Source organism: Rhinolophus sinicus, chromosome 7 (assembly GCF_057876585.1).
Source record: "Rhinolophus sinicus isolate RSI-liver-muscle chromosome 7, RSI-T2T, whole genome shotgun sequence".
Lineage (NCBI taxonomy): Eukaryota > Metazoa > Chordata > Mammalia > Chiroptera > Rhinolophidae > Rhinolophus > Rhinolophus sinicus.
In genome coordinates this window covers 30,469,359-30,494,697 of record NC_142507.1, presented here as the reverse complement: position 1 = coordinate 30,494,697, position 25,339 = coordinate 30,469,359, and the positions used below count along the sequence as shown (strand labels likewise).

The 25,339-nt window shown below is 70.7% G+C and overlaps 11 pseudogenes; all 11 read right to left on the bottom strand.

Annotated features, from left to right (window-relative positions):
- Nucleotides 1-1,650: 1,650 nt before the first annotated feature.
- On the bottom strand, nucleotides 1,651-1,770 carry LOC148757734 (5S ribosomal RNA; annotated as a pseudogene).
- Nucleotides 1,771-4,090: 2,320 nt separating this feature from the next.
- On the bottom strand, nucleotides 4,091-4,210 carry LOC148757733 (5S ribosomal RNA; annotated as a pseudogene).
- Nucleotides 4,211-6,023: 1,813 nt separating this feature from the next.
- On the bottom strand, nucleotides 6,024-6,143 carry LOC148757732 (5S ribosomal RNA; annotated as a pseudogene).
- A 2,319-nt stretch (nucleotides 6,144-8,462) lies between these two features.
- Nucleotides 8,463-8,582, bottom strand: LOC148757731 (5S ribosomal RNA; annotated as a pseudogene).
- A 1,814-nt stretch (nucleotides 8,583-10,396) lies between these two features.
- On the bottom strand, nucleotides 10,397-10,516 carry LOC148757730 (5S ribosomal RNA; annotated as a pseudogene).
- Nucleotides 10,517-12,836: 2,320 nt separating this feature from the next.
- Nucleotides 12,837-12,956, bottom strand: LOC148757729 (5S ribosomal RNA; annotated as a pseudogene).
- A 1,799-nt stretch (nucleotides 12,957-14,755) lies between these two features.
- Nucleotides 14,756-14,875, bottom strand: LOC148757728 (5S ribosomal RNA; annotated as a pseudogene).
- Nucleotides 14,876-17,195: 2,320 nt separating this feature from the next.
- Nucleotides 17,196-17,315, bottom strand: LOC148757727 (5S ribosomal RNA; annotated as a pseudogene).
- Nucleotides 17,316-19,119: 1,804 nt separating this feature from the next.
- On the bottom strand, nucleotides 19,120-19,239 carry LOC148757726 (5S ribosomal RNA; annotated as a pseudogene).
- Nucleotides 19,240-21,558: 2,319 nt separating this feature from the next.
- Nucleotides 21,559-21,678, bottom strand: LOC148757725 (5S ribosomal RNA; annotated as a pseudogene).
- A 1,799-nt stretch (nucleotides 21,679-23,477) lies between these two features.
- LOC148757724 (5S ribosomal RNA) lies at nucleotides 23,478-23,597 on the bottom strand (annotated as a pseudogene).
- Between the last annotated feature and the right edge of the window lie 1,742 nt (nucleotides 23,598-25,339).

Below are 25,339 nucleotides of genomic sequence, written 5' to 3'. Positions count from 1 at the left end.
GCCCCTGGCGTGGGCGGCGGGCTACTCCTGGCCGGCAGCCAGGCCCCTTCGCGCCACCCGAGGCTCCGTGGGACACTGCCGCTTCCCTGAGGGTGCCAGAAGTCGTGGAACTCTGGCGTCCTGGGACTCCCCGGACCCAGACCGGCATACACACCGCCCCCCTACCGCCACCAGGTTTACCCCCAACCGCACCCCCAAGGCTGGTGGGGGCTTGCACCAGCAGGCAACCCTGGGCCTGGGAGTTGTGGGAGGAACCCCGCGGCGGCGGAGCAGGCGGCGGCGGCGGCGGCGGCGGCGGCGGGGGCGGGGGTGGGGGAGAGGGCAGCACTTGCGGCGGGAATGGGGAGCGCGGTGCTGGCGGCCGAGGGGGGTAGAGCAGAGCAGGGAGTTTGACGGAGTACGGCGATGGCGGCGGCGGGGGCGGGTGCTGGGGTGAGGGGAACGCTGGCGGAGGGCGTGGGGAGCGCGGTGATGGCGGCGGCGGCGGCGGCGGCGGCGGCAGAAGCGGGGGCTGATCGCGAGCAGCGATGGCGGCCGCGGCGGGGGCGGCGGGGTCCGCGGAGGAGGCAGGGGTGGGTGGCGAGGTAGGCGATGGCAACCGCGTGGATGGCGACAGGTCGGCGATGGCGGTGGCGACAATGGGGGCTCTGACGGTGGGCGCTGGGGCACGGGGTTCGATGGCGGCGGCGGCGGGGGCGGGCGGGGGGGGGGGGAGGGCGTGAGGGCGGTGCTGACGGCGGAAGCCGGGAGAGCAGAGGCGGGAGATTGAGGGAGTATGGCGATGGCGGGGACGGTTGCGGGGGAGATGGCGGTGCTGGAGGCGGGGATGGGGAGCGCGGTGCTGGCGGCCGAGGGGGGGAGAGCCGAGGAGGGAGTTTGAGGGAGTACGTCGAAGGCGGCGTCGGGGGCGGGGGCGGGTGTGATGGCGGTGCTGGAGGCAGGGAGAGCAGAGGAGGGAGATTGAGGGAGTGAGGCAATGGCGGCGGCGGGAGCGGGGGTGAGGGGAGCGCTGGCGGAGGGGGTGGGGAGCGCGGTGGTGGCGGCGGCGGCAGAAGCGTGGGCTGATCGCGAGCAGCGATGGCGGCGGAGGCGGCAGCGGCGGCGCGGGAGGGTTGCGAGGTCGGCGATGGAGGCGGCGGCAGCGTTGGGGGCTGTGTCGGCGAGCGCTGAGCGCGGGGAGGCGATGGCGCGGGCGGCGGCGGTAGAGGGGAAGAGGGAGGTGCTGGCGGCCGAAGAGGGGAGAGCAGAGGCGGGAGTTTGAAGGAGTACAGCGATGGCGGCGGCGAGGGCGGGGGCAGGGGTGAGGGCAGCGCCGGCGGGGGGTGTGGGGAGCGCGGTGATGGCTGCGGATTTGGCGGTGGCGGCGGGGGCGAGGGCAGCGCTGGCGGCGGTGGGGCGACCGCGGGTCGGCGAAGGGTTCGGGATGACGGCCTGCGGGACTGAAGAGGACTAAGAAGAGGGTGTGGGGGTTAGCCCTGGCCGACGGGCCTGGTGTGCGACCGGGGATGCGAGCTTGTAGTGCCGGGCGGCTGACCCTCCTCTGGCCAGGGGGACCTTCGGCTGGCTGGGCGGCTGCAGAGGGGCAAGGGGAGGCAGGGGTTCGGAGGGAGCCATGCGGGGGGGGGGGGGGCGGCGGCGAAAAGGAGAGGCGAGCAAAAGCCTACAGGTATTCCCAGGCGGTCTCCCATCCAAGTACTAACCAGGCCCGACCCTGCTTAGCTTCCGAGATCAGAGGAGATCTGGCGCGTTCACGGTGGTATGGCCTTAGGCGCTGGGACCCGGCTCCCGGCACTGCAAGAGCCTGCTCCCGACCTGCCTGCTGAGCGCGCGCCATGCTGCTGGGCCGCTCGGGTGGCGAGCATGTCTGCCTGAGCGCCGCCCGCCCGCTCTCCGCCTCCTCCGGACGCCGCTGATGTGGGCGACGGGCTACTCCTGGCCCGCAGCGAGGCCCCTTCGCGCCCCCCAGTGGCTCCACGGGCCTCTGTCACTTCCCTGACTGTGACATATGTCTGGGCGCCCTGGCGTCCTGGGATTCCCCAGGCCCCGAACGGCTTTTACCACGCCCCCCCTACCCCAACCCCTCTCATCCCCCCCCCCAGCCCCACAACCGCACACCCCCCTTGCTGCTGTGCTGTCCCCACCTCTCAGGGCCACCGAGGGGGTCGCAGGGTCCTCTCAGGCCCCTCCACCCTAGGGACGTGCAACCCAGGCCATGGCCCTGGCCGGCTCCACCCACTGGCCCAAAGCCAGGGAGAGCCACCCGCCACCAGGGGGCAGCACCTCCAGCCTGCCGCCACCCTTCGTCACACAGCCTTCTGTCTGGGCCCTCGCCCCTCGTCAGCGACCGGACCGGCGGCCCGCCCGATCTCCGGTCGCTTCACTGGCTACGCGTCACCTCTCCTGACCCAGGGAGGTGAGAGAGAGGATGAGAGAAGGCCAGAGACGGAGCAAGAGAGAAGCGGAGAGAGACAGACGGGGACTGTGGGGACAGACTCGCAGAGAGCAGTTTCCAGGCTCTGGGCCTCGCGCGGAGGGGTGCTGCGTGGGGGCTCCATGGTCATCAGCTGTGACCGCTTGGCCATCAGCTGTTGCCAGTTGGCCATTGGCCACCGGAGGGGCTGCGGAGGAATGCAAATTGCAGAGGGGCGCGGAATGCAGTTGGCCGGCTTGGTGGGTCGGTAGGTTGTGGGGTCTGTTGGTTGGCTGAGAATCGGCCGGCCGGCAGGTAGGGGATCGGGCGGCTCCGGCTTTGCCGTGTCTCCAAGCCAGCCGCCCGTGAGACATGGTGCTATGAGCCCCCTATCCTTGGCTCTGTTGGTGTTCCTTCTTGGCCTCGCCAACTCCTGCGTCTTTGTGCGGGCAGAGGGACTAGAGTCCCCGCAGGACAGGGACAGACAGACAGAACGGGAGGAGGAGTAAGAGGGAGCGAGATGGAAATATACACGTATATACACGTACATGTATGTATCTAGACATACAGAGAGACATGGCCAGAGACAGAGAGCGAGGGGGCTGGCACGCGCGGAGAGAGCTCCTGAGCCAGAGCCAGAGCCCAACTGGCATGTCACGGAGCCAGACAGACATGGGGTGGGGGAGGGTGGGAGGGACGCACAGGCGGGCACACGGACTGGGACAGACGCACTGAGGCTGTGTTGAAGTGGCAGCTTCTCCAACGGAGTGCGGTCGTGCCCGGGGCTGGGCTCCGCTAAGGAGGCATTGCCCTGGCGTTGGCAGTCACCATTGCAGCCCCCGGGGCGGGCCGCCAGGGTCTCCGGAGGGCCAGTGGGCTCTGAGCCCCGCCCAGGGACCTGCCCGAGGGAGGAGAGTGGCAGCCCCCAGGCACCCTTGTTGTGAGGGTTGTGTGCCTGCGTGCCTGCTCTTCCCTTGTGGTGGTCTTCCCTGGAGTCGATGGCGCGTTGTGCGTTGGGGTGCTGCTCCCGCCGTCCCCTGGTTTGTCCCGACTCTTTGTGCCCTGTGTGTCGGGGACACCGTGGCTGGCGGGAAGGGAGGGCTCCTGGCTCTTGTGGGAGACGGGAGGGGACGCGCGGGGGTGTGGGGCGAGGTGCCTGCCAGCGGAGACAGAAGACTCCGGTGGGGCGGGGCGGGTGGGCGTCCCGTTTGCCCGAGGACACGCCGATCCTGTGTGTCGGGTCCCAGGGGCAGGGGCAGGGAAGGGCGTCCCCTGGGCTCGGGCCGAGGTGCAAAGGACCGGCACGTCCTGGGATGGAGAGAGCCTGATGGATGCCTCCGCCGGCAGGCAGCCCTGGGCTTGGGCGTTGGGGGTTGCGGCAGCGGCAGTGTCGGGGAGCGAGAGGGAGCCCTGCGACGGCGGGGAGGCGGCGGCGAGCGAGACGCGGCTAACTGCGGCAGGCTGACGGCCTGCCTCGGCCAAGAGCACTAAGAAGAGGGAGTGGGGGGGAGCCCTGGCCGACGGTCCTGGTGTGCGACCGGGGATGCGAGCTTGTAGTGCCGGGCGGCTGACCCTCCTCTGGCCAGGGGGACCTTCGGCTGGCCGGGCGGCTGCAGAGAGGCAAGGGGCGGCAGGGGTTCGGAGGGAGCCACGCCGGGGCGGCGGCGCCAAAGGAGAGGCGAGCAAAAGCCTACAGGTATTCCCAGGCGGTCTCCCATCCAAGTACTAACCAGGCCCCTCCCTGCTTAACTCCCCAGATCAGAGGAGATGGGGCGCGTTCAGGGTGGTATGGCCGTAGACGCTGGGACACGGCTCCCCGCGCCCCAAGAGCCTGCACCCGGCCTGCCTCGTGAACGCGCGCCATGCAGATGCTCAGCTCCGGTGGCGAGCATCGACACGCTGGCCGGCTCTGCCAGCACCGCGTCCCCGCTCAGTCCGGCTCCCCGCCTCCTCCGAATGCCCCTGGCGTGGGCGGCGGGCTACTCCTGGCCGGCAGCCAGGCCCCTTCGCGCCACCCGAGGCTCCGTGGGACACTGCCGCTTCCCTGAGGGTGCCAGAAGTCGTGGAACTCTGGCATCCTGGGACTCCCCGGACCCAGACCGGCATACACACCGCCCCCCTACCGCCACCAGGTTTACCCCCAACCGCACCCCCAAGGCTGGTGGGGGCTTGCACCAGCAGGCAACCCTGGGCCTGGGAGTTGTGGGAGGACCCCCGCGGCGGCGGAGCGGGCGGCGGCGGCGGCGGCGGCGGCGGGGGCGGGGGTGGGGGAGAGGGCAGCACTTGCGGCGGGAATGGGGAGCGCGGTGCTGGCGGCCGAGGGGGGTAGAGCAGAGCAGGGAGTTTGACGGAGTACGGCGATGGCGGCGGCGGGGGCGGGTGCTGGGGTGAGGGGAACGCTGGCGGAGGGCGTGGGGAGCGCGGTGATGGCGGCGGCGGCGGCGGCGGCGGCGGCGGCGGCAGAAGCGGGGGCTGATCGCGAGCAGCGATGGCGGCCGCGGCGGGGGCGGCGGGGTCCGCGGAGGAGGCAGGGGTGGGTGGCGAGGTAGGCGATGGCAACCGCGTGGATGGCGACAGGTCGGCGATGGCGGTGGCGACAATGGGGGCTCTGACGGTGGGCGCTGGGGCACGGGGTTCGATGGCGGCGGCGGCGGGGGCGGGCGGGGGGAGGGCGTGAGGGCGGTGCTGACGGCGGAAGCCGGGAGAGCAGAGGCGGGAGATTGAGGGAGTATGGCGATGGCGGGGACGGTTGCGGGGGAGATGGCGGTGCTGGAGGCGGGGATGGGGAGCGCGGTGCTGGCGGCCGAGGGGGGGAGAGCCGAGGAGGGAGTTTGAGGGAGTACGTCGAAGGCGGCGTCGGGGGCGGGGGCGGGTGTGATGGCGGTGCTGGAGGCAGGGAGAGCAGAGGAGGGAGATTGAGGGAGTGAGGCAATGGCGGCGGCGGGAGCGGGGGTGAGGGGAGCGCTGGCGGAGGGGGTGGGGAGCGCGGTGGTGGCGGCGGCGGCAGAAGCGTGGGCTGATCGCGAGCAGCGATGGCGGCGGAGGCGGCAGCGGCGGCGCGGGAGGGTTGCGAGGTCGGCGATGGAGGCGGCGGCAGCGTTGGGGGCTGTGTCGGCGAGCGCTGAGCGCGGGGAGGCGATGGCGCGGGCGGCGGCGGTAGCGGGGAAGAGGGAGGTGCTGGCGGCCGAAGAGGGGAGAGCAGAGGCGGGAGTTTGAAGGAGTACAGCGATGGCGGCGGCGAGGGCGGGGGCAGGGGTGAGGGCAGCGCCGGCGGGGGGTGTGGGGAGCGCGGTGATGGCTGCGGATTTGGCGGTGGCGGCGGGGGCGAGGGCAGCGCTGGCGGCGGTGGGGCGACCGCGGGTCGGCGAAGGGTTCGGGATGACGGCCTGCGGGACTGAAGAGGACTAAGAAGAGGGTGTGGGGGTTAGCCCTGGCCGACGGGCCTGGTGTGCGACCGGGGATGCGAGCTTGTAGTGCCGGGCGGCTGACCCTCCTCTGGCCAGGGGGACCTTCGGCTGGCTGGGCGGCTGCAGAGGGGCAAGTGGAGGCAGGGGTTCGGAGGGAGCCATGCGGGGGGGGGGGGGGGGGGGGGGCGGCGGCGAAAAGGAGAGGCGAGCAAAAGCCTACAGGTATTCCCAGGCGGTCTCCCATCCAAGTACTAACCAGGCCCGACCCTGCTTAGCTTCCGAGATCAGAGGAGATCTGGCGCGTTCACGGTGGTATGGCCTTAGGCGCTGGGACCCGGCTCCCGGCACTGCAAGAGCCTGCTCCCGACCTGCCTGCTGAGCGCGCGCCATGCTGCTGGGCCGCTCGGGTGGCGAGCATGTCTGCCTGAGCGCCGCCCGCCCGCTCTCCGCCTCCTCCGGACGCCGCTGATGTGGGCGACGGGCTACTCCTGGCCCGCAGCGAGGCCCCTTCGCGCCCCCCAGTGGCTCCACGGGCCTCTGTCACTTCCCTGACTGTGACATATGTCTGGGCGCCCTGGCGTCCTGGGATTCCCCAGGCCCCGAACGGCTTTTACCACGCCCCCCCTACCCCAACCCCTCTCATCCCCCCCCCCAGCCCCACAACCGCACACCCCCCTTGCTGCTGTGCTGTCCCCACCTCTCAGGGCCACCGAGGGGGTCGCAGGGTCCTCTCAGGCCCCTCCACCCTAGGGACGTGCAACCCAGGCCATGGCCCTGGCCGGCTCCACCCACTGGCCCAAAGCCAGGGAGAGCCACCCGCCACCAGGGGGCAGCACCTCCAGCCTGCCGCCACCCTTCGTCACACAGCCTTCTGTCTGGGCCCTCGCCCCTCGTCAGCGACCGGACCGGCGGCCCGCCCGATCTCCGGTCGCTTCACTGGCTACGCGTCACCTCTCCTGACCCAGGGAGGTGAGAGAGAGGATGAGAGAAGGCCAGAGACGGAGCAAGAGAGAAGCGGAGAGAGACAGACGGGGACTGTGGGGACAGACTCGCAGAGAGCAGTTTCCAGGCTCTGGGCCTCGCGCGGAGGGGTGCTGCGTGGGGGCTCCATGGTCATCAGCTGTGACCGCTTGGCCATCAGCTGTTGCCAGTTGGCCATTGGCCACCGGAGGGGCTGCGGAGGAATGCAAATTGCAGAGGGGCGCGGAATGCAGTTGGCCGGCTTGGTGGGTCGGTAGGTTGGGGGGTCTGTTGGTTGGCTGAGAATCGGCCGGCCGGCAGGTAGGGGATCGGGCGGCTCCGGCTTGCCGTGTCTCCAAGCCAGCCGCCCGTGAGACATGGTGCTATGAGCCCCCTATCCTTGGCTCTGTTGGTGTTCCTTCTTGGCCTCGCCAACTCCTGCGTCTTTGTGCGGGCAGAGGGACTAGAGTCCCCGCAGGACAGGGACAGACAGACAGAACGGGAGGAGGAGTAAGAGGGAGCGAGATGGAAATATACACGTATATACACGTACATGTATGTATCTAGACATACAGAGAGACATGGCCAGAGACAGAGAGCGAGGGGGCTGGCACGCGCGGAGAGAGCTCCTGAGCCAGAGCCAGAGCCCAACTGGCATGTCACGGAGCCAGACAGACATGGGGTGGGGGAGGGTGGGAGGGACGCACAGGCGGGCACACGGACTGGGACAGACGCACTGAGGCTGTGTTGAAGTGGCAGCTTCTCCAACGGAGTGCGGTCGTGCCCGGGGCTGGGCTCCGCTAAGGAGGCATTGCCCTGGCGTTGGCAGTCACCATTGAAGCCCCCGGGGCGGGCCGCCAGGGTCTCCGGAGGGCCAGTGGGCTCTGAGCCCCGCCCAGGGACCTGCCCGAGGGAGGAGAGTGGCAGCCCCCAGGCACCCTTGTTGTGAGGGTTGTGTGCCTGCGTGCCTGCTCTTCCCTTGTGGTGGTCTTCCCTGGAGTCGATGGCGCGTTGTGCGTTGGGGTGCTGCTCCCGCCGTCCCCTGGTTTGTCCCGACTCTTTGTGCCCTGTGTGTCGGGGACACCGTGGCTGGCGGGAAGGGAGGGCTCCTGGCTCTTGTGGGAGACGGGAGGGGACGCGCGGGGGTGTGGGGCGAGGTGCCTGCCAGCGGAGACAGAAGACTCCGGTGGGGCGGGGCGGGTGGGCGTCCCGTTTGCCCGAGGACACGCCGATCCTGTGTGTCGGGTCCCAGGGGCAGGGGCAGGGAAGGGCGTCCCCTGGGCTCGGGCCGAGGTGCAAAGGACCGGCACGTCCTGGGATGGAGAGAGCCTGATGGATGCCTCCGCCGGCAGGCAGCCCTGGGCTTGGGCGTTGGGGGTTGCGGCAGCGGCAGTGTCGGGGAGCGAGAGGGAGCCCTGCGACGGCGGGGAGGCGGCGGCGAGCGAGACGCGGCTAACTGCGGCAGGCTGACGGCCTGCCTCGGCCAAGAGCACTAAGAAGAGGGAGTGGGGGGGAGCCCTGGCCGACGGTCCTGGTGTGCGACCGGGGATGCGAGCTTGTAGTGCCGGGCGGCTGACCCTCCTCTGGCCAGGGGGACCTTCGGCTGGCCGGGCGGCTGCAGAGAGGCAAGGGGCGGCAGGGGTTCGGAGGGAGCCACGCCGGGGCGGCGGCGCCAAAGGAGAGGCGAGCAAAAGCCTACAGGTATTCCCAGGCGGTCTCCCATCCAAGTACTAACCAGGCCCCTCCCTGCTTAACTCCCCAGATCAGAGGAGATGGGGCGCGTTCAGGGTGGTATGGCCGTAGACGCTGGGACACGGCTCCCCGCGCCCCAAGAGCCTGCACCCGGCCTGCCTCGTGAACGCGCGCCATGCAGATGCTCAGCTCCGGTGGCGAGCATCGACACGCTGGCCGGCTCTGCCAGCACCGCGTCCCCGCTCAGTCCGGCTCCCCGCCTCCTCCGAATGCCCCTGGCGTGGGCGGCGGGCTACTCCTGGCCGGCAGCCAGGCCCCTTCGCGCCACCCGAGGCTCCGTGGGACACTGCCGCTTCCCTGAGGGTGCCAGAAGTCGTGGAACTCTGGCGTCCTGGGACTCCCCGGACCCAGACCGGCATACACACCGCCCCCCTACCGCCACCAGGTTTACCCCCAACCGCACCCCCAAGGCTGGTGGGGGCTTGCACCAGCAGGCAACCCTGGGCCTGGGAGTTGTGGGAGGACCCCCGCGGCGGCGGAGCGGGCGGCGGCGGCGGCGGCGGCGGCGGGGGCGGGGGTGGGGGAGAGGGCAGCACTTGCGGCGGGAATGGGGAGCGCGGTGCTGGCGGCCGAGGGGGGTAGAGCAGAGCAGGGAGTTTGACGGAGTACGGCGATGGCGGCGGCGGGGGCGGGTGCTGGGGTGAGGGGAACGCTGGCGGAGGGCGTGGGGAGCGCGGTGATGGCGGCGGCGGCGGCGGCGGCGGCGGCGGCGGCGGCGGCGGCGGCGGCAGAAGCGGGGGCTGATCGCGAGCAGCGATGGCGGCCGCGGCGGGGGCGGCGGGGTCCGCGGAGGAGGCAGGGGTGGGTGGCGAGGTAGGCGATGGCAACCGCGTGGATGGCGACAGGTCGGCGATGGCGGTGGCGACAATGGGGGCTCTGACGGTGGGCGCTGGGGCACGGGGTTCGATGGCGGCGGCGGCGGGGGCGGGCGGGGGGAGGGCGTGAGGGCGGTGCTGACGGCGGAAGCCGGGAGAGCAGAGGCGGGAGATTGAGGGAGTATGGCGATGGCGGGGACGGTTGCGGGGGAGATGGCGGTGCTGGAGGCGGGGATGGGGAGCGCGGTGCTGGCGGCCGAGGGGGGGAGAGCCGAGGAGGGAGTTTGAGGGAGTACGTCGAAGGCGGCGTCGGGGGCGGGGGCGGGTGTGATGGCGGTGCTGGAGGCAGGGAGAGCAGAGGAGGGAGATTGAGGGAGTGAGGCAATGGCGGCGGCGGGAGCGGGGGTGAGGGGAGCGCTGGCGGAGGGGGTGGGGAGCGCGGTGGTGGCGGCGGCGGCAGAAGCGTGGGCTGATCGCGAGCAGCGATGGCGGCGGAGGCGGCAGCGGCGGCGCGGGAGGGTTGCGAGGTCGGCGATGGAGGCGGCGGCAGCGTTGGGGGCTGTGTCGGCGAGCGCTGAGCGCGGGGAGGCGATGGCGCGGGCGGCGGCGGTAGCGGGGAAGAGGGAGGTGCTGGCGGCCGAAGAGGGGAGAGCAGAGGCGGGAGTTTGAAGGAGTACAGCGATGGCGGCGGCGAGGGCGGGGGCAGGGGTGAGGGCAGCGCCGGCGGGGGGTGTGGGGAGCGCGGTGATGGCTGCGGATTTGGCGGTGGCGGCGGGGGCGAGGGCAGCGCTGGCTGCGGTGGGGCGACCGCAGGTCGGCGAAGGGTTCGGGATGACGGCCTGCGGGACTGAAGAGGACTAAGAAGAGGGTGTGGGGGTTAGCCCTGGACGACGGGCCTGATGTGCGACCGGGGATGCGAGCTTGTAGTGCCGGGCGGCTGACCCTCCTCTGGCCAGGGGGACCTTCGGCTGGCTGGGCGGCTGCAGAGGGGCAAGGGGCGGCAGGGGTTCGGAGGGAGCCATGCGGGGGGGGGGGCGGCGAAAAGGAGAGGCGAGCAAAAGCCTACAGGTATTCCCAGGCGGTCTCCCATCCAAGTACTAACCAGGCCCGACCCTGCTTAGCTTCCGAGATCAGAGGAGATCTGGCGCGTTCACGGTGGTATGGCCTTAGGCGCTGGGACCCGGCTCCCGGCACTGCAAGAGCCTGCTCCCGACCTGCCTGCTGAGCGCGCGCCATGCTGCTGGGCCGCTCGGGTGGCGAGCATGTCTGCCTGAGCGCCGCCCGCCCGCTCTCCGCCTCCTCCGGACGCCGCTGATGTGGGCGACGGGCTACTCCTGGCCCGCAGCGAGGCCCCTTCGCGCCCCCCAGTGGCTCCACGGGCCTCTGTCACTTCCCTGACTGTGACATATGTCTGGGCGCCCTGGCGTCCTGGGATTCCCCAGGCCCCGAACGGCTTTTACCACGCCCCCCCTACCCCAACCCCTCTCATCCCCCCCCCCAGCCCCACAACCGCACACCCCCCTTGCTGCTGTGCTGTCCCCACCTCTCAGGGCCACCGAGGGGGTCGCAGGGTCCTCTCAGGCCCCTCCACCCTAGGGACGTGCAACCCAGGCCATGGCCCTGGCCGGCTCCACCCACTGGCCCAAAGCCAGGGAGAGCCACCCGCCACCAGGGGGCAGCACCTCCAGCCTGCCGCCACCCTTCGTCACACAGCCTTCTGTCTGGGCCCTCGCCCCTCGTCAGCGACCGGACCGGCGGCCCGCCCGATCTCCGGTCGCTTCACTGGCTACGCGTCACCTCTCCTGACCCAGGGAGGTGAGAGAGAGGATGAGAGAAGGCCAGAGACGGAGCAAGAGAGAAGCGGAGAGAGACAGACGGGGACTGTGGGGACAGACTCGCAGAGAGCAGTTTCCAGGCTCTGGGCCTCGCGCGGAGGGGTGCTGCGTGGGGGCTCCATGGTCATCAGCTGTGACCGCTTGGCCATCAGCTGTTGCCAGTTGGCCATTGGCCACCGGAGGGGCTGCGGAGGAATGCAAATTGCAGAGGGGCGCGGAATGCAGTTGGCCGGCTTGGTGGGTCGGTAGGTTGTGGGGTCTGTTGGTTGGCTGAGAATCGGCCGGCCGGCAGGTAGGGGATCGGGCGGCTCCGGCTTTGCCGTGTCTCCAAGCCAGCCGCCCGTGAGACATGGTGCTATGAGCCCCCTATCCTTGGCTCTGTTGGTGTTCCTTCTTGGCCTCGCCAACTCCTGCGTCTTTGTGCGGGCAGAGGGACTAGAGTCCCCGCAGGACAGGGACAGACAGACAGAACGGGAGGAGGAGTAAGAGGGAGCGAGATGGAAATATACACGTATATACACGTACATGTATGTATCTAGACATACAGAGAGACATGGCCAGAGACAGAGAGCGAGGGGGCTGGCACGCGCGGAGAGAGCTCCTGAGCCAGAGCCAGAGCCCAACTGGCATGTCACGGAGCCAGACAGACATGGGGTGGGGGAGGGTGGGAGGGACGCACAGGCGGGCACACGGACTGGGACAGACGCACTGAGGCTGTGTTGAAGTGGCAGCTTCTCCAACGGAGTGCGGTCGTGCCCGGGGCTGGGCTCCGCTCAGGAGGCATTGCCCTGGCGTTGGCAGTCACCATTGAAGCCCCCGGGGCGGGCCGCCAGGGTCTGCGGAGGGCCAGTGGGCTCTGAGCCCCGCCCAGGGACCTGCCCGAGGGAGGAGAGTGGCAGCCCCCAGGCACCCTTGTTGTGAGGGTTGTGTGCCTGCGTGCCTGCTCTTCCCTTGTGGTGGTCTTCCCTGGAGTCGATGGCGCGTTGTGCGTTGGGGTGCTGCTCCCGCCGTCCCCTGGTTTGTCCCGACTCTTTGTGCCCTGTGTGTCGGGGACACCGTGGCTGGCGGGAAGGGAGGGCTCCTGGCTCTTGTGGGAGACGGGAGGGGACGCGCGGGGGTGTGGGGCGAGGTGCCTGCCAGCGGAGACAGAAGACTCCGGTGGGGCGGGGCGGGTGGGCGTCCCGTTTGCCCGAGGACACGCCGATCCTGTGTGTCGGGTCCCAGGGGCAGGGGCAGGGAAGGGCGTCCCCTGGGCTCGGGCCGAGGTGCAAAGGACCGGCACGTCCTGGGATGGAGAGAGCCTGATGGATGCCTCCGCCGGCAGGCAGCCCTGGGCTTGGGCGTTGGGGGTTGCGGCAGCGGCAGTGTCGGGGAGCGAGAGGGAGCCCTGCGACGGCGGGGAGGCGGCGGCGAGCGAGACGCGGCTAACTGCGGCAGGCTGACGGCCTGCCTCGGCCAAGAGCACTAAGAAGAGGGAGTGGGGGGGAGCCCTGGCCGACGGTCCTGGTGTGCGACCGGGGATGCGAGCTTGTAGTGCCGGGCGGCTGACCCTCCTCTGGCCAGGGGGACCTTCGGCTGGCCGGGCGGCTGCAGAGAGGCAAGGGGCGGCAGGGGTTCGGAGGGAGCCACGCCGGGGCGGCGGCGCCAAAGGAGAGGCGAGCAAAAGCCTACAGGTATTCCCAGGCGGTCTCCCATCCAAGTACTAACCAGGCCCCTCCCTGCTTAACTCCCCAGATCAGAGGAGATGGGGCGCGTTCAGGGTGGTATGGCCGTAGACGCTGGGACACGGCTCCCCGCGCCCCAAGAGCCTGCACCCGGCCTGCCTCGTGAACGCGCGCCATGCAGATGCTCAGCTCCGGTGGCGAGCATCGACACGCTGGCCGGCTCTGCCAGCACCGCGTCCCCGCTCAGTCCGGCTCCCCGCCTCCTCCGAATGCCCCTGGCGTGGGCGGCGGGCTACTCCTGGCCGGCAGCGAGGCCCCTTCGCGCCACCCGAGGCTCCGTGGGACACTGCCGCTTCCCTGAGGGTGCCAGAAGTCGTGGAACTCTGGCATCCTGGGACTCCCCGGACCCAGACCGGCATACACACCGCCCCCCTACCGCCACCAGGTTTACCCCCAACCGCACCCCCAAGGCTGGTGGGGGCTTGCACCAGCAGGCAACCCTGGGCCTGGGAGTTGTGGGAGGACCCCCGCGGCGGCGGAGCGGGCGGCGGCGGCGGCGGCGGCGGCGGGGGCGGGGGTGGGGGAGAGGGCAGCACTTGCGGCGGGAATGGGGAGCGCGGTGCTGGCGGCCGAGGGGGGTAGAGCAGAGCAGGGAGTTTGACGGAGTACGGCGATGGCGGCGGCGGGGGCGGGTGCTGGGGTGAGGGGAACGCTGGCGGAGGGCGTGGGGAGCGCGGTGATGGCGGCGGCGGCGGCGGCGGCGGCGGCGGCGGCAGAAGCGGGGGCTGATCGCGAGCAGCGATGGCGGCCGCGGCGGGGGCGGCGGGGTCCGCGGAGGAGGCAGGGGTGGGTGGCGAGGTAGGCGATGGCAACCGCGTGGATGGCGACAGGTCGGCGATGGCGGTGGCGACAATGGGGGCTCTGACGGTGGGCGCTGGGGCACGGGGTTCGATGGCGGCGGCGGCGGGGGCGGGCGGGGGGAGGGCGTGAGGGCGGTGCTGACGGCGGAAGCCGGGAGAGCAGAGGCGGGAGATTGAGGGAGTATGGCGATGGCGGGGACGGTTGCGGGGGAGATGGCGGTGCTGGAGGCGGGGATGGGGAGCGCGGTGCTGGCGGCCGAGGGGGGGAGAGCCGAGGAGGGAGTTTGAGGGAGTACGTCGAAGGCGGCGTCGGGGGCGGGGGCGGGTGTGATGGCGGTGCTGGAGGCAGGGAGAGCAGAGGAGGGAGATTGAGGGAGTGAGGCAATGGCGGCGGCGGGAGCGGGGGTGAGGGGAGCGCTGGCGGAGGGGGTGGGGAGCGCGGTGGTGGCGGCGGCGGCAGAAGCGTGGGCTGATCGCGAGCAGCGATGGCGGCGGAGGCGGCAGCGGCGGCGCGGGAGGGTTGCGAGGTCGGCGATGGAGGCGGCGGCAGCGTTGGGGGCTGTGTCGGCGAGCGCTGAGCGCGGGGAGGCGATGGCGCGGGCGGCGGCGGTAGCGGGGAAGAGGGAGGTGCTGGCGGCCGAAGAGGGGAGAGCAGAGGCGGGAGTTTGAAGGAGTACAGCGATGGCGGCGGCGAGGGCGGGGGCAGGGGTGAGGGCAGCGCCGGCGGGGGGTGTGGGGAGCGCGGTGATGGCTGCGGATTTGGCGGTGGCGGCGGGGGCGAGGGCAGCGCTGGCTGCGGTGGGGCGACCGCAGGTCGGCGAAGGGTTCGGGATGACGGCCTGCGGGACTGAAGAGGACTAAGAAGAGGGTGTGGGGGTTAGCCCTGGACGACGGGCCTGATGTGCGACCGGGGATGCGAGCTTGTAGTGCCGGGCGGCTGACCCTCCTCTGGCCAGGGGGACCTTCGGCTGGCTGGGCGGCTGCAGAGGGGCAAGGGGCGGCAGGGGTTCGGAGGGAGCCATGCGGGGGGGGGGGCGGCGAAAAGGAGAGGCGAGCAAAAGCCTACAGGTATTCCCAGGCGGTCTCCCATCCAAGTACTAACCAGGCCCGACCCTGCTTAGCTTCCGAGATCAGAGGAGATCTGGCGCGTTCACGGTGGTATGGCCTTAGGCGCTGGGACCCGGCTCCCGGCACTGCAAGAGCCTGCTCCCGACCTGCCTGCTGAGCGCGCGCCATGCTGCTGGGCCGCTCGGGTGGCGAGCATGTCTGCCTGAGCGCCGCCCGCCCGCTCTCCGCCTCCTCCGGACGCCGCTGATGTGGGCGACGGGCTACTCCTGGCCCGCAGCGAGGCCCCTTCGCGCCCCCCAGTGGCTCCACGGGCCTCTGTCACTTCCCTGACTGTGACATATGTCTGGGCGCCCTGGCGTCCTGGGATTCCCCAGGCCCCGAACGGCTTTTACCACGCCCCCCCTACCCCAACCCCTCTCATCCCCCCCCCCAGCCCCACAACCGCACACCCCCCTTGCTGCTGTGCTGTCCCCACCTCTCAGGGCCACCGAGGGGGTCGCAGGGTCCTCTCAGGCCCCTCCACCCTAGGGACGTGCAACCCAGGCCATGGCCCTGGCCGGCTCCACCCACTGGCCCAAAGCCAGGGAGAGCCACCCGCCACCAGGGGGCAGCACCTCCAGCCTGCCGCCACCCTTCGTCACACAGCCTTCTGTCTGGGCCCTCGCCCCTCGTCAGCGACCGGACCGGCGGCCCGCCCGATCTCCGGTCGCTTCACTGGCTACGCGTCACCTCTCCTGACCCAGGGAGGTGAGAGAGAGGATGAGAGAAGGCCAGAGACGGAGCAAGAGAGAAGCGGAGAGAGACAGACGGGGACTGTGGGGACAGACTCGCAGAGAGCAGTTTCCAGGCTCTGGGCCTCGCGCGGAGGGGTGCTGCGTGGGGGCTCCATGGTCATCAGCTGTGACCGCTTGGCCATCAGCTGTTGCCAGTTGGCCATTGGCCACCGGAGGGGCTGCGGAGGAATGCAAATTGCAGAGGGGCGCGGAATGCAGTTGGCCGGCTTGGTGGGTCGGTAGGTTGTGGGGTCTGTTGGTTGGCTGAGAATCGGCCGGCCGGCAGGTAGGGGATCGGGCGGCTCCGGCTTTGCCGTGTCTCCAAGCCAGCCGCCCGTGAGACATGGTGCTATGAGCCCCCTATCCTTGGCTCTGTTGGTGTTCCTTCTTGGCCTCGCCAACTCCTGCGTCTTTGTGCGGGCAGAGGGACTAGAGTCCCCGCAGGACAGGGACAGACAGACAGAACGGGAGGAGGAGTAAGAGGGAGCGAGATGGAAATATACACGTATATACACGTACATGTATGTATCTAGACATACAGAGAGACATGGCCAGAGACAGAGAGCGAGGGGGCTGGCACGCGCGGAGAGAGCTCCTGAGCCAGAGCCAGAGCCCAACTGGCATGTCACGGAGCCAGACAGACATGGGGTGGGGGAGGGTGGGAGGGACGCACAGGCGGGCACACGGACTGGGACAGACGCACTGAGGCTGTGTTGAAGTGGCAGCTTCTCCAACGGAGTGCGGTCGTGCCCGGGGCTGGGCTCCGCTCAGGAGGCATTGCCCTGGCGTTGGCAGTCACCATTGAAGCCCCCGGGGCGGGCCGCCAGGGTCTGCGGAGGGCCAGTGGGCTCTGAGCCCCGCCCAGGGACCTGCCCGAGGGAGGAGAGTGGCAGCCCCCAGGCACCCTTGTTGTGAGGGTTGTGTGCCTGCGTGCCTGCTCTTCCCTTGTGGTGGTCTTCCCTGGAGTCGATGGCGCGTTGTGCGTTGGGGTGCTGCTCCCGCCGTCCCCTGGTTTGTCCCGACTCTTTGTGCCCTGTGTGTCGGGGACACCGTGGCTGGCGGGAAGGGAGGGCTCCTGGCTCTTGTGGGAGACGGGAGGGGACGCGCGGGGGTGTGGGGCGAGGTGCCTGCCAGCGGAGACAGAAGACTCCGGTGGGGCGGGGCGGGTGGGCGTCCCGTTTGCCCGAGGACACGCCGATCCTGTGTGTCGGGTCCCAGGGGCAGGGGCAGGGAAGGGCGTCCCCTGGGCTCGGGCCGAGGTGCAAAGGACCGGCACGTCCTGGGATGGAGAGAGCCTGATGGATGCCTCCGCCGGCAGGCAGCCCTGGGCTTGGGCGTTGGGGGTTGCGGCAGCGGCAGTGTCGGGGAGCGAGAGGGAGCCCTGCGACGGCGGGGAGGCGGCGGCGAGCGAGACGCGGCTAACTGCGGCAGGCTGACGGCCTGCCTCGGCCAAGAGCACTAAGAAGAGGGAGTGGGGGGGAGCCCTGGCCGACGGTCCTGGTGTGCGACCGGGGATGCGAGCTTGTAGTGCCGGGCGGCTGACCCTCCTCTGGCCAGGGGGACCTTCGGCTGGCCGGGCGGCTGCAGAGAGGCAAGGGGCGGCAGGGGTTCGGAGGGAGCCACGCCGGGGCGGCGGCGCCAAAGGAGAGGCGAGCAAAAGCCTACAGGTATTCCCAGGCGGTCTCCCATCCAAGTACTAACCAGGCCCCTCCCTGCTTAACTCCCCAGATCAGAGGAGATGGGGCGCGTTCAGGGTGGTATGGCCGTAGACGCTGGGACACGGCTCCCCGCGCCCCAAGAGCCTGCACCCGGCCTGCCTCGTGAACGCGCGCCATGCAGATGCTCAGCTCCGGTGGCGAGCATCGACACGCTGGCCGGCTCTGCCAGCACCGCGTCCCCGCTCAGTCCGGCTCCCCGCCTCCTCCGAATGCCCCTGGCGTGGGCGGCGGGCTACTCCTGGCCGGCAGCCAGGCCCCTTCGCGCCACCCGAGGCTCCGTGGGACACTGCCGCTTCCCTGAGGGTGCCAGAAGTCGTGGAACTCTGGCATCCTGGGACTCCCCGGACCCAGACCGGCATACACACCGCCCCCCTACCGCCACCAGGTTTACCCCCAACCGCACCCCCAAGGCTGGTGGGGGCTTGCACCAGCAGGCAACCCTGGGCCTGGGAGTTGTGGGAGGACCCCCGCGGCGGCGGAGCGGGCGGCGGCGGCGGCGGCGGCGGCGGGGGCGGGGGTGGGGGAGAGGGCAGCACTTGCGGCGGGAATGGGGAGCGCGGTGCTGGCGGCCGAGGGGGGTAGAGCAGAGCAGGGAGTTTGACGGAGTACGGCGATGGCGGCGGCGGGGGCGGGTGCTGGGGTGAGGGGAACGCTGGCGGAGGGCGTGGGGAGCGCGGTGATGGCGGCGGCGGCGGCGGCGGCGGCGGCGGCGGCAGAAGCGGGGGCTGATCGCGAGGAGCGATGGCGGCCGCGGCGGGGGCGGCGGGGTCCGCGGAGGAGGCAGGGGTGGGTGGCGAGGTAGGCGATGGCAACCGCGTGGATGGCGACAGGTCGGCGATGGCGGTGGCGACAATGGGGGCTCTGACGGTGGGCGCTGGGGCACGGGGTTCGATGGCGGCGGCGGCGGGGGCGGGCGGGGGGAGGGCGTGAGGGCGGTGCTGACGGCGGAAGCCGGGAGAGCAGAGGCGGGAGATTGAGGGAGTATGGCGATGGCGGGGACGGTTGCGGGGGAGATGGCGGTGCTGGAGGCGGGGATGGGGAGCGCGGTGCTGGCGGCCGAGGGGGGGAGAGCCGAGGAGGGAGTTTGAGGGAGTACGTCGAAGGCGGCGTCGGGGGCGGGGGCGGGTGTGATGGCGGTGCTGGAGGCAGGGAGAGCAGAGGAGGGAGATTGAGGGAGTGAGGCAATGGCGGCGGCGGGAGCGGGGGTGAGGGGAGCGCTGGCGGAGGGGGTGGGGAGCGCGGTGGTGGCGGCGGCGGCAGAAGCGTGGGCTGATCGCGAGCAGCGATGGCGGCGGAGGCGGCAGCGGCGGCGCGGGAGGGTTGCGAGGTCGGCGATGGAGGCGGCGGCAGCGTTGGGGGCTGTGTCGGCGAGCGCTGAGCGCGGGGAGGCGATGGCGCGGGCGGCGGCGGTAGCGGGGAAGAGGGAGGTGCTGGCGGCCGAAGAGGGGAGAGCAGAGGCGGGAGTTTGAAGGAGTACAGCGATGGCGGCGGCGAGGGCGGGGGCAGGGGTGAGGGCAGCGCCGGCGGGGGGTGTGGGGAGCGCGGTGATGGCTGCGGATTTGGCGGTGGCGGCGGGGGCGAGGGCAGCGCTGGCGGCGGTGGGGCGACCGCGGGTCGGCGAAGGGTTCGGGATGACGGCCTGCGGGACTGAAGAGGACTAAGAAGAGGGTGTGGGGGTTAGCCCTGGCCGACGGGCCTGATGTGCGACCGGGCATGCGAGCTTGTAGTGCCGGGCGGCTGACCCTCCTCTGGCCAGGGGGACCTTCGGCTGGCTGGGCGGCTGCAGAGGGGCAAGGGGCGGCAGGGGTTCGGAGGGAGCCATGCGGGGGGGGGGGGGCGGCGGCGAAAAGGAGAGGCGAGCAAAAGCCTACAGGTATTCCCAGGCGGTCTCCCATCCAAGTACTAACCAGGCCCGACCCTGCTTAGCTTCCGAGATCAGAGGAGATCTGGCGCGTTCACGGTGGTATGGCCTTAGGCGCTGGGACCCGGCTCCCGGCACTGCAAGAGCCTGCTCCCGACCTGCCTGCTGAGCGCGCGCCATGCTGCTGGGCCGCTCGGGTGGCGAGCATGTCTGCCTGAGCGCCGCCCGCCCGCTCTCCGCCTCCTCCGGACGCCGCTGATGTGGGCGACGGGCTACTCCTGGCCCGCAGCGAGGCCCCTTCGCGCCCCCCAGTGGCTCCACGGGCCTCTGTCACTTCCCTGACTGTGACATATGTCTGGGCGCCCTGGCGTCCTGGGATTCCCCAGGCCCCGAACGGCTTTTACCACGCCCCCCCTACCCCAACCCCTCTCATCCCCCCCCCAGCCCCACAACCGCACACCCCCCTTGCTGCTGTGCTGTCCCCACCTCTCAGGGCCACCGAGGGGGTCGCAGGGTCCTCTCAGGCCCCTCCACCCTAGGGACGTGCAACCCAGGCCATGGCCCTGGCCGGCTCCACCCACTGGCCCAAAGCCAGGGAGAGCCACCCGCCACCAGGGGGCAGCACCTCCAGCCTGCCGCCACCCTTCGTCACACAGCCTTCTGTCTGGGCCCTCGCCCCTCGTCAGCGACCGGACCGGCGGCCCGCCCGATCTCCGGTCGCTTCACTGGCTACGCGTCACCTCTCCTGACCCAGGGAGGTGAGAGAGAGGATGAGAGAAGGCCAGAGATGGAGCAAGAGAGAAGCGGAGAGAGACAGACGGGGACTGTGGGGACAGACTCGCAGAGAGCAGTTTCCAGGCTCTGGGCCTCGCGCGGAGGGGTGCTGCGTGGGGGCTCCATGGTCATCAGCTGTGACCGCTTGGCCATCAGCTGTTGCCAGTTGGCCATTGGCCACCGGAGGGGCTGCGGAGGAATGCAAATTGCAGAGGGGCGCGGAATGCAGTTGGCCGGCTTGGTGGGTCGGTAGGTTGTGGGGTCTGTTGGTTGGCTGAGAATCGGCCGGCCGGCAGGTAGGGGATCGGGCGGCTCCGGCTTTGCCGTGTCTCCAAGCCAGCCGCCCGTGAGACATGGTGCTATGAGCCCCCTATCCTTGGCTCTGTTGGTGTTCCTTCTTGGCCTCGCCAACTCCTGCGTCTTTGTGCGGGCAGAGGGACTAGAGTCCCCGCAGGACAGGGACAGACAGACAGAACGGGAGGAGGAGTAAGAGGGAGCGAGATGGAAATATACACGTATATACACGTACATGTATGTATCTAGACATACAGAGAGACATGGCCAGAGACAGAGAGCGAGGGGGCTGGCACGCGCGGAGAGAGCTCCTGAGCCAGAGCCAGAGCCCAACTGGCATGTCACGGAGCCAGACAGACATGGGGTGGGGGAGGGTGGGAGGGACGCACAGGCGGGCACACGGACTGGGACAGACGCACTGAGGCTGTGTTGAAGTGGCAGCTTCTCCAACGGAGTGCGGTCGTGCCCGGGGCTGGGCTCCGCTAAGGAGGCATTGCCCTGGCGTTGGCAGTCACCATTGAAGCCCCCGGGGCGGGCCGCCAGGGTCTCCGGAGGGCCAGTGGGCTCTGAGCCCCGCCCAGGGACCTGCCCGAGGGAGGAGAGTGGCAGCCCCCAGGCACCCTTGTTGTGAGGGTTGTGTGCCTGCGTGCCTGCTCTTCCCTTGTGGTGGTCTTCCCTGGAGTCGATGGCGCGTTGTGCGTTGGGGTGCTGCTCCCGCCGTCCCCTGGTTTGTCCCGACTCTTTGTGCCCTGTGTGTCGGGGACACCGTGGCTGGCGGGAAGGGAGGGCTCCTGGCTCTTGTGGGAGACGGGAGGGGACGCGCGGGGGTGTGGGGCGAGGTGCCTGCCAGCGGAGACAGAAGACTCCGGTGGGGCGGGGCGGGTGGGCGTCCCGTTTGCCCCAGGACACGCCGATCCTGTGTGTCGGGTCCCAGGGGCAGGGGCAGGGAAGGGCGTCCCCTGGGCTCGGGCCGAGGTGCAAAGGACCGGCACGTCCTGGGATGGAGAGAGCCTGATGGATGCCTCCGCCGGCAGGCAGCCCTGGGCTTGGGCGTTGGGGGTTGCGGCAGCGGCAGTGTCGGGGAGCGAGAGGGAGCCCTGCGACGGCGGGGAGGCGGCGGCGAGCGAGACGCGGCTAACTGCGGCAGGCTGACGGCCTGCCTCGGCCAAGAGCACTAAGAAGAGGGAGTGGGGGGGAGCCCTGGCCGACGGTCCTGGTGTGCGACCGGGGATGCGAGCTTGTAGTGCCGGGCGGCTGACCCTCCTCTGGCCAGGGGGACCTTCGGCTGGCCGGGCGGCTGCAGAGAGGCAAGGGGCGGCAGGGGTTCGGAGGGAGCCACGCCGGGGCGGCGGCGCCAAAGGAGAGGCGAGCAAAAGCCTACAGGTATTCCCAGGCGGTCTCCCATCCAAGTACTAACCAGGCCCCTCCCTGCTTAACTCCCCAGATCAGAGGAGATGGGGCGCGTTCAGGGTGGTATGGCCGTAGACGCTGGGACACGGCTCCCCGCGCCCCAAGAGCCTGCACCCGGCCTGCCTCGTGAACGCGCGCCATGCAGATGCTCAGCTCCGGTGGCGAGCATCGACACGCTGGCCGGCTCTGCCAGCACCGCGTCCCCGCTCAGTCCGGCTCCCCGCCTCCTCCGAATGCCCCTGGCGTGGGCGGCGGGCTACTCCTGGCCGGCAGCGAGGCCCCTTCGCGCCACCCGAGGCTCCGTGGGACACTGCCGCTTCCCTGAGGGTGCCAGAAGTCGTGGAACTCTGGCATCCTGGGACTCCCCGGACCCAGACCGGCATACACACCGCCCCCCTACCGCCACCAGGTTTACCCCCAACCGCACCCCCAAGGCTGGTGGGGGCTTGCACCAGCAGGCAACCCTGGGCCTGGGAGTTGTGGGAGGACCCCCGCGGCGGCGGAGCGGGCGGCGGCGGCGGCGGCGGCGGCGGGGGCGGGGGTGGGGGAGAGGGCAGCACTTGCGGCGGGAATGGGGAGCGCGGTGCTGGCGGCCGAGGGGGGTAGAGCAGAGCAGGGAGTTTGACGGAGTACGGCGATGGCGGCGGCGGGGGCGGGTGCTGGGGTGAGGGGAACGCTGGCGGAGGGCGTGGGGAGCGCGGTGATGGCGGCGGCGGCGGCGGCGGCGGCGGCGGCGGCAGAAGCGGGGGCTGATCGCGAGCAGCGATGGCGGCCGCGGCGGGGGCGGCGGGGTCCGCGGAGGAGGCAGGGGTGGGTGGCGAGGTAGGCGATGGCAACCGCGTGGATGGCGACAGGTCGGCGATGGCGGTGGCGACAATGGGGGCTCTGACGGTGGGCGCTGGGGCACGGGGTTCGATGGCGGCGGCGGCGGGGGCGGGCGGGGGGAGGGCGTGAGGGCGGTGCTGACGGCGGAAGCCGGGAGAGCAGAGGCGGGAGATTGAGGGAGTATGGCGATGGCGGGGACGGTTGCGGGGGAGATGGCGGTGCTGGAGGCGGGGATGGGGAGCGCGGTGCTGGCGGCCGAGGGGGGGAGAGCCGAGGAGGGAGTTTGAGGGAGTACGTCGAAGGCGGCGTCGGGGGCGGGGGCGGGTGTGATGGCGGTGCTGGAGGCAGGGAGAGCAGAGGAGGGAGATTGAGGGAGTGAGGCAATGGCGGCGGCGGGAGCGGGGGTGAGGGGAGCGCTGGCGGAGGGGGTGGGGAGCGCGGTGGTGGCGGCGGCGGCAGAAGCGTGGGCTGATCGCGAGCAGCGATGGCGGCGGAGGCGGCAGCGGCGGCGCGGGAGGGTTGCGAGGTCGGCGATGGAGGCGGCGGCAGCGTTGGGGGCTGTGTCGGCGAGCGCTGAGCGCGGGGAGGCGATGGCGCGGGCGGCGGCGGTAGCGGGGAAGAGGGAGGTGCTGGCGGCCGAAGAGGGGAGAGCAGAGGCGGGAGTTTGAAGGAGTACAGCGATGGCGGCGGCGAGGGCGGGGGCAGGGGTGAGGGCAGCGCCGGCGGGGGGTGTGGGGAGCGCGGTGATGGCTGCGGATTTGGCGGTGGCGGCGGGGGCGAGGGCAGCGCTGGCTGCGGTGGGGCGACCGCAGGTCGGCGAAGGGTTCGGGATGACGGCCTGCGGGACTGAAGAGGACTAAGAAGAGGGTGTGGGGGTTAGCCCTGGACGACGGGCCTGATGTGCGACCGGGGATGCGAGCTTGTAGTGCCGGGCGGCTGACCCTCCTCTGGCCAGGGGGACCTTCGGCTGGCTGGGCGGCTGCAGAGGGGCAAGGGGCGGCAGGGGTTCGGAGGGAGCCATGCGGGGGGGGGGGCGGCGAAAAGGAGAGGCGAGCAAAAGCCTACAGGTATTCCCAGGCGGTCTCCCATCCAAGTACTAACCAGGCCCGACCCTGCTTAGCTTCCGAGATCAGAGGAGATCTGGCGCGTTCACGGTGGTATGGCCTTAGGCGCTGGGACCCGGCTCCCGGCACTGCAAGAGCCTGCTCCCGACCTGCCTGCTGAGCGCGCGCCATGCTGCTGGGCCGCTCGGGTGGCGAGCATGTCTGCCTGAGCGCCGCCCGCCCGCTCTCCGCCTCCTCCGGACGCCGCTGATGTGGGCGACGGGCTACTCCTGGCCCGCAGCGAGGCCCCTTCGCGCCCCCCAGTGGCTCCACGGGCCTCTGTCACTTCCCTGACTGTGACATATGTCTGGGCGCCCTGGCGTCCTGGGATTCCCCAGGCCCCGAACGGCTTTTACCACGCCCCCCCTACCCCAACCCCTCTCATCCCCCCCCCCAGCCCCACAACCGCACACCCCCCTTGCTGCTGTGCTGTCCCCACCTCTCAGGGCCACCGAGGGGGTCGCAGGGTCCTCTCAGGCCCCTCCACCCTAGGGACGTGCAACCCAGGCCATGGCCCTGGCCGGCTCCACCCACTGGCCCAAAGCCAGGGAGAGCCACCCGCCACCAGGGGGCAGCACCTCCAGCCTGCCGCCACCCTTCGTCACACAGCCTTCTGTCTGGGCCCTCGCCCCTCGTCAGCGACCGGACCGGCGGCCCGCCCGATCTCCGGTCGCTTCACTGGCTACGCGTCACCTCTCCTGACCCAGGGAGGTGAGAGAGAGGATGAGAGAAGGCCAGAGACGGAGCAAGAGAGAAGCGGAGAGAGACAGACGGGGACTGTGGGGACAGACTCGCAGAGAGCAGTTTCCAGGCTCTGGGCCTCGCGCGGAGGGGTGCTGCGTGGGGGCTCCATGGTCATCAGCTGTGACCGCTTGGCCATCAGCTGTTGCCAGTTGGCCATTGGCCACCGGAGGGGCTGCGGAGGAATGCAAATTGCAGAGGGGCGCGGAATGCAGTTGGCCGGCTTGGTGGGTCGGTAGGTTGTGGGGTCTGTTGGTTGGCTGAGAATCGGCCGGCCGGCAGGTAGGGGATCGGGCGGCTCCGGCTTTGCCGTGTCTCCAAGCCAGCCGCCCGTGAGACATGGTGCTATGAGCCCCCTATCCTTGGCTCTGTTGGTGTTCCTTCTTGGCCTCGCCAACTCCTGCGTCTTTGTGCGGGCAGAGGGACTAGAGTCCCCGCAGGACAGGGACAGACAGACAGAACGGGAGGAGGAGTAAGAGGGAGCGAGATGGAAATATACACGTATATACACGTACATGTATGTATCTAGACATACAGAGAGACATGGCCAGAGACAGAGAGCGAGGGGGCTGGCACGCGCGGAGAGAGCTCCTGAGCCAGAGCCAGAGCCCAACTGGCATGTCACGGAGCCAGACAGACATGGGGTGGGGGAGGGTGGGAGGGACGCACAGGCGGGCACACGGACTGGGACAGACGCACTGAGGCTGTGTTGAAGTGGCAGCTTCTCCAACGGAGTGCGGTCGTGCCCGGGGCTGGGCTCCGCTCAGGAGGCATTGCCCTGGCGTTGGCAGTCACCATTGAAGCCCCCGGGGCGGGCCGCCAGGGTCTGCGGAGGGCCAGTGGGCTCTGAGCCCCGCCCAGGGACCTGCCCGAGGGAGGAGAGTGGCAGCCCCCAGGCACCCTTGTTGTGAGGGTTGTGTGCCTGCGTGCCTGCTCTTCCCTTGTGGTGGTCTTCCCTGGAGTCGATGGCGCGTTGTGCGTTGGGGTGCTGCTCCCGCCGTCCCCTGGTTTGTCCCGACTCTTTGTGCCCTGTGTGTCGGGGACACCGTGGCTGGCGGGAAGGGAGGGC